The 12766-nt window shown below is 34.3% G+C and overlaps 1 protein-coding gene and 1 long non-coding RNA gene across 5 annotated transcripts in view; one reads left to right on the forward strand and one right to left on the reverse strand.

The window, feature by feature from the left end:
- Nucleotides 1-12766, forward strand: part of NELL1 (neural EGFL like 1) — an 842535-nt gene that overhangs the window by 674947 nt on the left and 154822 nt on the right. The window lies entirely within an intron of this gene.
- The window catches only part of LOC116419810, a 197116-nt gene that overhangs the window by 11991 nt on the left and 172359 nt on the right, over nucleotides 1-12766 (reverse strand). For all 3 annotated transcript variants that reach the window (XR_004230113.1, XR_004230112.1, XR_004230114.1), the window contains one exon: nucleotides 3478-3567. This is a non-coding gene — a long non-coding RNA (uncharacterized LOC116419810). The remainder of the gene's footprint in view (nucleotides 1-3477; nucleotides 3568-12766) is intronic.

A 12766-nucleotide genomic window follows, 5' to 3' on the forward strand; every position in this document is an offset into this window, starting at 1 on the left:
CTCACTTTTCCAGTTCTTTGCCATCAATAAAAAGAGCTAAAACAAATGTTTTTGCACATGTGGGTTCTTTTTCCTTTGTTATGATCTCTTTGGGATACAGAACTAGTAATGGTACTTCTGGCTCAAATGGTACATACAGTTTTGTGCCTTTTGGGCAAAGTTCCATATATTTGGATCAGTTTACAAGTCCACCAACAATTCCAACCAAATTTCTTTTTTCTCCAATTCATAATTAATCAGTAGGCATTTATTAATGATCTATTATATGTCTGACAAGATACTTGATCCTGAGAGTTTCTGGCTACCTGATTATCCTATTTTTTAAATTAAAACTTTTTATTTTCAAAATGTATGCATAGATAATTTTCAACATTTACCCTTGCAAAACATTGTGTTCCAAATTTTTTCTCTCGCTTCTCCCCACCCTCTCCTCTAGATGGCAAGTGTTTGAGTATATATTAAACATGTGAAATTCTGCTATACATATTTCCATAAATATCACACTGCACAAGAAAAATCAGATCAAAAAAGAAAACAATGAGAAAGAAAACAACATGTAAGCAAATAACAACAAAAGCTATGATGTGATCCACACTCAGTTCTCACAGTCCTCTCTCTGGGTGCAGATGGCTTTCTCCATCACAAGACCATTGCAACTGGCCTGAATCATCTCATTCTTGAAGAGAACCATGGCTATCAGAATTGATTGTCGTATAGTCTTGTTGTTGTATACAATAATCTCCTGGTTCTGCTCAGTTCACTTAGCATCAGTTCATGTAAGTCTCTCTGAAATCACCCTGCTGGTCATTTCTTACAGAACAATAATATTCCATAGCATTCATATACCATAACTTATTCAGCCATTCTCCAGCTGATGGGCATCCACTCAGTTTCCAGTTTCTTGCCACTACAAAGAGGGCTGCCACAAACATTTTCGCACATGTGGGTCCCTTCCCTCCTTTAGGATCTCTTTGGGAGACAGGCCCAGTAGAGACCCTGCTGGGTCAAAGAGTATGAACAGTTTTATAGCCCTTTGAGCATAGTTCCAAATTGCTTTCCAGAATGGTTGGATCCATTCATAACTCCATCAACAATGTATTAGTGTCCCAGTTTTCCCATATCCCCTCAACATTCCTCATCTTTTTCTGTCATCTTAGCCAGTCTGAGAGGTGTATAATGGTACCTTTCCATTTTTCTGATCAATAGTGATTTAGAGCACCTTTTCATATGACTAGAAATGGTTTTAATTTCTTCATCTGAAAATTGTTCATATCCTTTAGCCATTTATTAATTGGACAATGGCTTGAATTCTTATAAATTTGAGTCAATATATTTTAGAAATGAGGCCTTTATCAGAACCCTTGAATGTAATTTTTTCCCAGATTATTGTTTCCCTTGTAATCTTGTCTGCATTTTTTGTTTGTACAAAACTTTTTAACTTAATATAATCAAAATTATCCATTTTGTATTCAATAATGTACTCTAGTTCTTTGTTGACCACAAATTCCTTCCTTCTCCCTAGATCTGAGAGGTAAACTCTCCTTTGCTCTTCTAATTATTATAATATCACTCTTTATGTCTTCATCATGAACTCATTTCGACCTTATCTTGGTATAGGGTGTTAGGTATAGGTCAATGCTTAATTTCTGCCATACTAATTTCTAATTGTCCCAGCAGTTTTTGTCAAATAGTACTTATCCCAAAAGCTAGGGTCTTTGGGTTTGTCGAACACTAGATTACTATAGTCATTGATTATTTTGTACTGTGAACCTAACCTATTCCATTGATCAATTATTATATTTCTTAGCCAGTACCAAATGGTTTTGATGACCATTGCTTTATAGTAACTTCCAAATTGCATAAACAAACAAAAAAGAGATTCAAAGAAGTTACATGATTATTCATTAAGTGTTAGAGATGTGTTTGAACCCAGATCTTTTGACATGAGAGCAAGAACAAGTAGATGAAGAGGAAGAAATAGGAGATGTCAGTGAAAATGACACTGAGGTGTATTGGTCAACCTGCCATCTGGGGGAGGGAATGGGGAGAAAGAGGGGAAAAATTGCAACAAAAGGTTTGGCAATCGTCAGTGCTGTAAAATTACCCATGCATATAACTTGTAAATAAAAAACTATTAAAAAAAAAGAAAATGACACTGGGAGATGGAGTGGTTTGGGTGAGGAACAGTAAAGTCAAAATTATTAAAATATATATGATATAATATGTATAAGGATATAAGGTGTAAGACCACTGGAAACTTGAAAAGAGACCAGATAATGAAATGTTTTAATACAGTATTATTGGATGATTCTGGCTCTTCTTTACTACATTTATAATCCTGGGCAAGACACTTAATTTTCCTGGGCTGAGGTTTCTGCATTTCTATAATGAGGCAGTTGAAAATATGGAGAGTATTTAAATTATACAAGAAACATGTAGTTATCTTCTTATATTCTATTTATGACAAAACATTTATTATGTATTTTACTTCAACACAACAAACATTTATTAAATACCTTTATTAAGTATGTCACTATTAGGGCATGAGGAAGTTTACTTTCTGCTTGGGAATAAGGTGTAAAGTAGATAAAGAAAACATAGATGCATAAAGACAAATATAATTATTTGATGATTTCAAGAATAATGACAATAGAAAGACTATGAGCTGAGCCACAAGATAATATCAATCACTTTTCAAGTTAAATGTCACACACACACACACACACATACATATATATATATACATTTATATATACACATACACATATATATTATATATACACACATTCACATATGTTTATATACATATATACATATAATATGCTATGTCATGTGGGATTACCTAAGACAGGTCTTAATGGAGAGTTATGACAAAGAGTATTCCACTGGAAAAGAAAATGCTAAATCATTCCAACATCTTTACCCAAAAAAAACTCCACAGATGACTGGTCCACAGAATCACACAGATGTAGACACAACTAAATGGCTAACCAATATCAAATTCTTCTTCCCAGGGATGTGGGATTGGAAATGTTTGCTGAGGATGAGAAAGACACAGTAGTCCAATGTAGAATATGGAGGATGTGAAGGAAAGTGATATAAAATTAGTCTAGAAAAAGAGGTTCCGGCCAGATTGTAGATAAAATGCAAAGCTCAGGAATTCATATTTTAACGTTAAGGCAATAAGAACTTCTAAACTTCTGTGTAATGGAGTGATACAGTCAGTCATATGCCTACTTTCTGTACGCTGTGAAAAGGGAAAACATTCTCTCCTTCTTAATCCTTAGGCAAGCTTTTGAACCTACGTGTCTAGAATATTTGATAGAAATGGAATTAAGGATAATTTATCAGTAAAAAAATGTTTTCAAAGATCTCATATCATCTGATTCTTACAGATGGGCTTACACTCCCATAGATCATCCTTGCTATACAATCTACTATAGAATTTGGAATTTGACTATGTTCAAGGAGACTTACCTCTGGAAGCCTCAGGCTGTAATCATTGTTTGGCTTTACAAAGTGGACTTGTGTTATGGTTCTAGAGCAAAGTCTTCTGTCCCAGCTTGACTGTAACAAAATTAGAAAATGAATTTCTCTATAGTTATATTGCTTCCGTGGAGATTAATGATTACATGTTGCCTTAAGGGGAAAACAAATGTAAGGGTAGGTAGCATATCCCCAGAGAAATTAGATTTGAAATGTCAAGATGAAATAATACCTAAGAACAGGTATTTCCAGATAAAGATTGTGTCAATAAATTGGAAATGTTTTGGAGGCAAGTCTGTGGTCAAATTTGGGCTTTTATTTTTCATATCCTAACAGTTCCCTATATAATATTTAATCCTTTTTTAATATCTCAAGAAAAGTTCACATGTTTTGGTAGAGAGGAACTTCTTGTTAGATAACAATAAGCTAACTTATCTCCCATATATTAAACAGCCAAGCTGACAACACTTTCTTGTACTTCTTAGTGCTCCATTAGTTTAAATAGCTGGTGGGAGATGGAAAGGGGGCTGTTGAGGATGTTTCTGAAAGAAGATAATTCATTTTAATCAGTATTTTCAAACTCTCCACAACTATAGCCTTTGGCAGAACTATTCACTAGTAGCAGAACTGACTTCTGGGAGGATGGGAGTTTCAGTTTCTTTCCCTTTCATCCTAGAGATGTTAATGAGCAATAAATTGGCTCAGAAATAGCAGTCAGAGGGAGCAGCTAAAGGCCTAGATAATTTTATTCCATAAAACAATTATTTATTAAGAACTTTGTATCTATAAAGTGCCAGGCTAGGCGCAGAAGAGTGAGAAGATTTCTGGGTCAAGTCAAAGCAGGAAATAATTGTTAAGCACCTACTATGCTCTAGGTATTATACTAAATGATGGAGAAAAAATGTGTGTGTATATATTTGCATACATACACATACCTGCACATATATGTAAATATACAAATACACAGTTAGAGAACAAAATCAGGCACTGCTTACAATAGAGACAACATGCAAACAACTGTGAGCAAATAAGTTATTGCAGGATGAATTGGAGGTAATCTAATTAACATTATAGAAGTCTAGGATATGACTCTTACAGAAAGTAGGATTTTAGTCAAGACTTTAAGGGCTCTCAGGAAGCCAGAAGTGGACGAAGAGGAAGAAGTAGGAGATGTCAGTGAAAATGATACTGGGATGTATTGGTCAACCTGCCATCTGGGGGAGGGAATGGGGGGAAGGAAGGGAAAAAATTGGAACAAAAGGTTTGGCAATTGTCAGTGCTATAAAATTACCCATGCATAGAACTTGTAAATAAAAAGCTATTAAAAAAAAAAAAAAGAAAATGACACTGGGAGATGGAGTGATTTGGGTGAGGAACAGTAAAGTAAAAATTATTAAAATATATAATATGTATAAGGATATAAGGTGTAAGACCACTGGAAACTTAAAAAGGGACCAGACAATGAAATGTTTTAATACAGTGTGTGTGTGTGTATATATGTATATATATATATGTGTGTGTGTGTGTGTGTGTGTGTGTGTAAAGATATACACATATATAATTATGTCAGGTACATAGATGTGTGTAATACACACTGACATAATTGTGGACCACTGTCCTTTGTTGAAAAGTAGGAAGGCTAACATCCCATTTGCAGTTTAGGAAAATCATTTTGATAGCTAAGGGGAGAAGTGCCTCGAATAAAAAGGGATTTTAGGTGGTAAGGCTGAGCAGAAAGCTATAAAAGTAGTCCAGATGTGAGGTGATTAAGATTGGTGCCACGATCCTGGCAGAATCATGGGAGAGAATGGGATGACATATGAGAGATGTTGTAAAGGTTGAAACAACAGGACCAATTAACAAGTTGAATATAAAAGGGATGAAAGAAAATGACAAGTCAGGGATGACACCTCCGCAGAAAGTCTGGGTGACTGCAAGTGTTGGGGGGTACCTTCAGGGGAAGTTAGTAGGAGGGAAGAGCTCTGGGGAAAACACACTACATCGAGATTCCAAGTAATTGTAATCGTAGGTGCTAATTGTAACATCTAAGGCAGGATTGGAAACAATTTTATGGATTGAAAAACATTGTGGAGATAAAAATGGCACGATTCAGCATCTTTTTGGTTGTGCCCAGATGGCAAAGCAGAGGGAGACCAAGATGATGCTAGATTTTGAACCTCAGTGACTGGAAAAATGCTAATGTCATTAACACATATGGGAGAGCCATGTGGTGGAAGTGGGTTTGAGGGGAGAAGAAGAAGAGTATGGTTTCTGATATGTTGAGTTTGAGTGCGTGATGGAGTTTTCAGGTAGAGCTAGCCAGCAATTGAACATGCTGGACTTAGACTAGCTCAGTAAAGACCATCACAGCTAGAAATAAAGATTTTAGAGCTAGATGACTCTCAGCTAAATTTCTTTTGAATTGATGAACTATTCCAAAGAAGGAAAACAAGAGGGTAAAATTCTTATAGAATGTCTGTTATGAAAGGAGTCTATGAAGGATGATTTTCAGAAAAGAGGTGGCTGGAGTAGTCAAATTGGAAGATAAAAAGAAGTAAAGAATATCAAGATGAACACTGAAAAATACTACAGGAAATTTGAAGAATTACAGAATTTTATACAGTATTTGGAAGAGATCATACAGTCCTACTTCTTATTTTTTCAGAAGAGGAAACTGAGACATAAAAAGCCATATGATTTGGCCAAGATCACATACACAATATATTTGTGTATTTTCAGGATTACTTTGGAGCCATTAAAAGCACTGAAAGCTCTTCAAATCTGAAGCTGATTTACTTTCTTCAGAAATCTACCATATTTAATTTTTCTAAAATTCTGCTTGCCTCTTTAACTTCATTCTTAATTATTTTGTGCTTAGATTTATTTGGTTCTGAGAGAGGGGGTGTGATCCTCCACTATTCTAATTCTGTTGACCAAGTTATTTTCCATTCATAGTGTCTACCCTAGTTTTATGCACTGATGTTCAAGTTCTATAGGCTTATATTTAACTGCCTATCAGAGTATGAACCATAGTGTATTTCATATATTTCCTATGTGGATGTTTTGGTTGTGCCACTTGATATGGTTTAGAAACTTTATTTTAGATATTTTTCTGGTAATGGACAGAAAGATATAGGATTTAAGGTTGAAGGTAGAAATAATTTTTAAAGACTTTTGTGTAGGAAAAAACCTGAATGTTTATTAAGTGAGAAAGAAGGAAGAAGTAGAACCATATCAAAAGTTCACAGTATTAGGTATCATAGATAAATTCTAATCAAGTACTCTGGTTTTTCAGAGGGGTAAACTGAGATCCAGAGTCAGATGTGTCTTAGAGACAGGTGTAGACCATAGTTACACAACTAGTAAATGTTAAAGGCAAGATTTGAATTCAGTTCTCTCTGTATTCCAAGTTTAACATTCTTTGTACAAAAACTGGAAGTTAAATAGGGTGAATTTTTCATTCACCAAAGCAAAAAAGAATTTGTTCCTTTATTTATTTAAATATTTGGGGTCTTGATTGTATGTAAAGCAAGATATTAGGAGCTATACCACAGTCAAGGCTAGGAAGGAGGAGAAGACGACAGAGTAACTAGAATCATTATAAAGAAAATGAGAAAGTTATGGGAGAGAGAGAATATGTAAAAGGATAGAAGACTGTTGTCAAAATCTGCAAGTTTATGGAAGTGGGACAATTCTGGTTGGTGACAGAACTTAATAAGTGTCCAGACGGTGGATGACTGAAGGGATTTACAAATGGGACTCATTAGAACTAAGGATAATGGGGGATGGAAGATGTTATCCCCTCTATATTGACTGGAAACATCAGCAAAATGAATCCTAATGTCACCACAAACTGTATAATCATCTTCAATTTTCCTGGAATTGGTTCATTTCTAAAAATGACAGATTCACATTCAATTAAATTACAGAGTAAAGGTCTAGCAAGAAACCCATCAGAATAATTACATTTAATAACCAATGCCAGAATCAGTTGGGTTTTTGTGCCTTGGAAGAACTTAGAGTAGAACAAAGACTCAAAGAAAAAACAAAGATTAGACAAAGATTGTAAACTCAGTGATGTCAAGAATTTTGTATTATCTCTACATTTTCTAGATCTTCTATTAAAATGGTTTATGTAAGAAATAATCTTTGTTTAATGTTAGGCACAGTACATATAGGTGCTTGATAAGTATATGTTGAATGACATATTAATTGACTAGAACACTGAGAGAAGTGCTTATGGAGGCTTTGAAATTTAATTGGAATAGTATTGTTAAATGTATAGTTATTTTAACTCTCACTGAACTGAAGTGTTTATTTAATTTATAAGATCAATGAAGCAGTATTTAAAAATTCAGCTGTTTAAATAATTACAATCTCTCAGATATAACTGTGATCTCCCTGATGCAGTTGTTCTTCCTAACCATACTTATCAAAATTTATGCAATCCTGCCCATCTCATGAAATTCTTATCCATGTCCTCTGATAAATTCACTACAATGGGCATACCCAGTGATTTAATTCTTTTCATGATTTCATTTCTGCATCATCTGATTACCAATGAAATATCTGTATAGCTCATTGGTTGTATCTCATCCTCGAAAAATTAAAATCTTCTCTTTTTTCTCCTTGAAAAATGATATTCTTTACACAACTTCTGAATATTTTTTGTAACCTGTCATCCCTTTCATATCCATTACACTTATTTCCATTGCCCTTTAGGTAATCTTAGTTCTCATCTCTTTAGAGAATAGTATTTTATGGCTTGCAGTCCTATAATAGGTAGCTAAGGGATGCCATAGTGCACATAGTGCTGGTCCTAGAATCAGAAAGATTCATCTCCCTGGGTTCAAATCTAACCTCAGATACTTACTGTGTGACCCTGGACAAATCACTTTAAAAAAATCACTTTGCCTTAATTTCCTCATCTGTAAAATGAGCTGGAGAAGGAAATGGAAAGCCATTCTTGTATCTTTGTCAAACAACAACAACAACAATAACAACAACTGGGATCACAAAGAGTCAGGCACAACTGAGAGGGCTGAACAACAAAACAACAGCAGCTCTATAATGTCACTAGAATACCTGCAATAAGAATATGGACCAGGTATTTTCAGGATTATTCTGGGGTTATTAAAAGCATTGAATAGTTTTCCAAAGTTAATTCAGCCTCTTCAAGTCTGAGACTGATTTACTTTCTTCAGAAATCTACCATATTTAACTTTTCTAAAATTCTGTTTGCCCCCTAAATTTCATTCTTACTTATTTTGTGATTAGATTTATCTAGTTCTGAGGGGGGGGGGGTGTGATCCTCCACTATTACAGTTCTGCTGACCAATTTGCTTGCCATTCACAGTGTCTACCCTGGTTTTATGCATTGATGTTCAAGCTCTATAAGTTTATATCCAACTGCATATCAGAGTATGAACCACAGGTGTACTTCATATATTTCATATTTCCTATGTGGATAGTTCAATTAAATTCTTTTGTTATTACTGATTTCATTAAAAAAACTGCATTATTTTGAATCTTAATGTAATTGGTAAAATGATATTCACATCTATAGAAAATTTGTCTTTGAGCCAAACTTTATTTTGGTTCTCCTTTATGCCTCTAAGTAATTATATATATATATATATATATATATATATATATATATATATATATATATATATATATATATATATATATATATGTAAAGAGAGAAAGAGAGAGAGAGAGAGAGAGAGAGAGAGAGAGAGAGAGAGAGAGAGAGAACCATTTACAACATTAACTCCAGGATGGTTTGGGAAGGCAAGATAGAAAAACAGTACATCTATGAAACTATTTAAGTTAGGTTTGACATTAAATAGAAATTTCACATAAAAATTTATTGGAACAATGACGAGCTTGTAAGGAAGAATTTGCCACATTGGAACGTGATGGGTCAGGGGGAAAGCAATGTAAATAAAGGTTAATGGTAAAGGGAAATATAACATATAATTGGAGTTGAAAAGCCATTGGGATACCATGGAGATGAGCCCTGGGCTGGGACTTATTTAACAATTTCATTAATGATCTGGAAGAAAAGGAATTCAACAAGTTAATTAAATCCACAGATGCTCCTGGGTTGGTATTGCATATACCAGAGAGAACTGAGAAATAATGTAGGAAGACCTGAGGTCAAAAACTTTGTGAGTTATGGGCAGGAAGCAACACACTTAAATTTGGGAAGGATAATTACAATCTAACACTTGTGCTAATAAAACAAGTAAAATCCCAAATGTTTAATGTTGAGTTTAAAGAAAACTCAACTAGTTTAAGCAGTATTTGTGTCTACAACTGATAAGAGGTAATAATTTGGATGAAACTTTTAATTCTAGTTTCAAGTACTATAAAAGAGGCAATTCCTTACATAAATTTTTTTCCTCCTACAGTGCCTAGTATATAGTGCTCTGTATACTTCCTTCTTGGATCTATAATCTCATTAATTTATCTTTCTAACAGCACATATAACAACTCTTGCCTGTCTGCCCATGCTGTCCCTCACATTTGTCCATTTCATCCTCCAATACTACACTGAAGTTCTCCCAATGGTACTGGATTATTCTCTAATTCTCATTACAAATGGACTATAGAGCCTGCCTGTCACATATCCTGTTTTCTTAGCTATCATGAATTTTTCATTTGTTTTGTAAATATTAACTTTGCTGCTGGATTTGAAAAGGGAAGACTTTGTCCAGTGACTTAGAAGTGTACATAGTACTAGAGGAACCAAGTACTGTTAATTCTTGTCATTTATTTAGATTGCTAAATAAAAGCAGAAGACAAAAGAAAATTATCACTAAGATTACATTGGATACATGTACACATGCACAAGAATATGCACACATATATTTGATATTTAATCATTTTCCTTCTGGACAATTTCTTGGATTTTGGATTTCTAAGATTTTGTGATAGAGCTTTTTCTTGGTTCTCCCCCTTCTTTATCTCAGCTTCTGGTTTATCATCCATGAATGTTTCCCCCTTACACTTGCAACTAAAAGGCTTCCCAGGACTCTCTCCCTGGCTCTATTCTCTGCTTTCTTTATACTTGCTCGCATGGAGATCCTGTCAGCTCCCATGGATTTGATAATATTCTCTGGAATGATTGTCAAATCTACATACCCAGTCCTTGACTTTCACTTAACAGTAGATCCTCATTACCAACTATCTAATGGATGTTTGGAACTGGATATCCTATGAGCATTTCAAACTCAATATGCCCTAAGTAAAATTCATTATTCCTGCCATTAGTGTCTGTCTTTCTTCTAAGCTTTCCTATTTCTCTTGAGGGCACCTTGCACCAAGGTTTTGATCATGATGTGATCATCAGTTCCTTCCTTCCCTCATGAATCCAGTTCTACTTTCTAAGGTTTCTTCTTTCCCTTAAAACTGTGATCATATGATGTGAAACTCTGAACAAAGGAGGTCTTTAAGAAGAGGTTTTTGCAATGATTTTTGTTATTGCTCTTTTAAGAAAATGTTTCCAAAGTATATTTAGGTTTTTATTTTTTAAGTTTTTCTAGAACTAACAGAATTAGAGAATTACTGTCTGATAATTCATCAGCTAGTGGTCAACCTGATGAATGTGGGTAGACTAGACTTGGGATGATAGCTGTACCATGATTAATTTGACAGGAAAACCTGGAGTTTATACTTAGGTTGGTAAAAAATAATAATGGTATCAGTTTTGCAAAGATGTTACATCATCTAAGGTTGACCTTGGAGAGATGTCATGATGTGTATATAGACCTTTAAGAGAAAGAACAATGAACCTTTTTTGGGGGGGAAGGGAGAGGAGAACAGGGATCAGAATAGTGATTTCATTCCCCAGGAGGAAAATCTCTCACCCTTTACGGATTGGCACCTGTTTTGAACTTTAGATCTTAGAGAATTCCTGGAGCATTTTTGAAGTTAAGGGACTTGTGCAGAGTCACAAAATAATTATGTATTGGAAACAGTTCTTGAATTAGTTCTTTTCTCTCTATCCACTGCTGCCTCAGACCCATGGGCAGATGCATTTTCTTCATCTATACAGCTGCAATCTGGCAGAGATGCATTCTAGGCAATAGCTTCCCTACTAGAGGAAATGCTTTTCCCTGTCTGAACCTTTTAGTACAACTGAATTCATTCATGTTTATGAAATCCTTTACAAGGGATTGTAAGAGATGAATGAGTGTACAAATGGGTTTCTCATCTTATGCAGTAGCAGGAATCAGTTTTATCCATGTCTGGCAGAGGAATTTTTATAAGTTTCCTACGGCCTTCAATAATAGACAGAACTAAAGATATGTAGATGATTATCATCTGTGAATTGTAGAATCTCTGTAGTCTTTGAATCCTACCGAAGAAACTGTATAGGCATATGAAGCTGAAGGAAATAAAGAAAAAGGAGATATCCAAAGGGAAAAACCAAACTGTTACTTTTATTCCCAAAATATTAAAATGATTTTAAGGGTTGTTGTTTTTCTTTTTCTTAATGTGCCAGACGTATAACCTGAACTTTGTAATAGGTTACAACAACCATTATGTTTCCCATGCTTTTTAAAGTACCTGTTAATTATTTTTCATAATTAAATATGAATTAAATTAATTCTAATTAAAATAACTTGTGGAATCTCTAGTCTACATATGGAACAGGGTACTGTGTTCTCACAGTTATAGGTCCCAAGTGGGCAAGGGATATGACTTTATATTGTTTCTAGTTTCCATATTTTGGTGACAGGACATTTTTAGCTAAAGAGACATGGAAATATTGGAAAATGTAAGAACTGATCATGGGAAAATGGAACAATTTTATATTCAGGTCAATTGAATAACTGAAAATTGGCACAATTCAATAGTTGATGAATAACTTAAAAAGAAAGTTAAATGGTCGTCCAAGAGCAGTTCTTAGTTAAGAAACACACTTAAAAACATGTATTCATATAATTGATGCTTGTGTTGAGATATTTTCATTTGGATGGTGACACAAGAAAAAAAGGTTCACCTTCACTGGCAACCGGATTATGGGCAAGTCTCTGACTTTCTATGTAGATGATATCTGGGTCAGAATATTTGAAATCTACTTAATTGAGGAGGGAAAGAACATATAAAGAATAGAAAGGAATCTGAGATACCAAAGTTATGTAAAATAATTGTTCTTGTTCTCTTTCTCAATCTCTTTCAAAAACTTTTTTTTGGGTTTCTCCTAAAAACTTTTTTTTTAAAAATTTGGTCAATGGAGAAAATAGTTCAGAGTGAGAAAAAGAATGTG

This window comes from Sarcophilus harrisii, chromosome 6 (assembly GCF_902635505.1).
Source record: "Sarcophilus harrisii chromosome 6, mSarHar1.11, whole genome shotgun sequence".
Taxonomy (NCBI): Eukaryota; Metazoa; Chordata; class Mammalia; order Dasyuromorphia; family Dasyuridae; genus Sarcophilus; species Sarcophilus harrisii.